We start from the raw sequence: 1,464 nt of genomic DNA on the forward strand, positions 1-1,464 counted from the left end.
TGTAGCATCTTCTAAAAAAAACATCACATTTAATTTATATTTATATATGAACTAACAGCGATCCTTGCGGTTGCACACTAACCATTTTGAAACAGTACACGTGAAATGACGTAAAAGTAAAAATTAATATTTTCGGCCTTTAAGAAGTTCGTTATGCATTTTGACAGTTTTGTTTGGGGGGGGGTATAATTTTATTTTTTTATGACCTTCATAACGATATCTGTTTGTACTGTAAGATATTTAAAGCACTCGAATGTTAATTTACGTCTGTCTAATGCTTTTGTTCACGTGCCCAACAGGCTCAGCGACGCCTTAAGAGACATGCTGCCAATCAACCAGAGAAGCTATGGCCAAACGCCACAGTTCCTTACGTCCTGGACGTAAAATATAGTAAGTCTACTAAACCTGTACCAATAAAAAAACCACTTGTCACAACCTAACGTTTTATCTTTTCCTCGTATTTTCATAGCAACAAATGTGAACTTTTCGCGTACTTCACATTTCTCAACTGTCCGTTATTACTCCCAGAATACGGCTCTAAATTAGATCTCAACTTAAAATTAAACGTAAATCATTTCGTAAATCTCGTTACATTTTCATTTCATTTCTTTTCCATCCCTGAAACAATAAAGCTCCAATTTTTAACCCTTTTTTGTTTTCTTTTTTTACTGGACAGCTATTATTAACAAATCCTAGCTGCGATACGATCAGAAATTAGGGCCTTAATCATCACGAAAGAAATGTTTTCAACCTTGGACCCGTTATGAAAGTGCTGAAAAGCTTAGTAAGTTAAATTATGGAAATATCGAACATAGATGGCGGGGGGACACATGTCCCAAACAGTTAAAAATGAGGTCTTGAATATCATATTTTGCCTTTTTCTATGCAGTCGGACGACTTCGACGGCCGAAATGAAAGAACACAACAGTGTTTGTTTTGTTTTTTGGCAGATTCTAAACATTACACTGTTAGTAACTTCTTGTATAACCCTCCCACTCTCAGTGACTCAGCGATAAGTATGCGGACTTATAACGCTAAAAATCGGGTTTCGATACCCGTAGCAGGCACGGCACAGATAGCCCATTGTGTAGCTTTGTATTTAACTACAAACAAATAATGTGTTTACTGGTAATTAACTCAAACATTCTTATTACCTCCGTCACCGAATATGATCAACGCTGTGTGGTAGAAGTATGAAGTCTAGTGAGTGTCCCCCCCTTGTTATTTATGACTTACTGATCTGTAACACACAGAAAATTTGTGTTTTGTATGTACAATACAGTACGTGTTGTTGTGTTTTTGTACGTACAATTCAGTACTTGTTGTTGTGTTTTGTACGTACAGTACAGTACTTGTTGTTGTGTTTTGTACGTACAGTACATGTTGTTGTGTTTTTGTATGTACAATACAGTACTTGTTGTTGTGTTTTTGTACGTACAGTACAGTACTTGTTGTTGTGTTTTT

General features: G+C 36.0%; 1 protein-coding gene across 1 annotated transcript in view; it reads left to right on the top strand.

Annotated features, from left to right (window-relative positions):
- The first annotated feature begins 283 nt into the window (after nucleotides 1-283).
- LOC106476015 (low choriolytic enzyme-like) overlaps nucleotides 284-1,464 on the top strand; it is an 8,680-nt gene continuing 7,499 nt past the window's right edge. Inside the window, exon 1 of the mRNA XM_013936688.2 lies at nucleotides 284-390. The gene's annotated coding sequence lies outside the window, so the exon portion shown is untranslated. The remainder of the gene's footprint in view (nucleotides 391-1,464) is intronic.

The sequence above is a fragment of the Limulus polyphemus genome, unplaced genomic scaffold, assembly GCF_000517525.1.
Source record: "Limulus polyphemus unplaced genomic scaffold, Limulus_polyphemus-2.1.2 Scaffold9638, whole genome shotgun sequence".
NCBI lineage: Eukaryota > Metazoa > Arthropoda > Merostomata > Xiphosura > Limulidae > Limulus > Limulus polyphemus.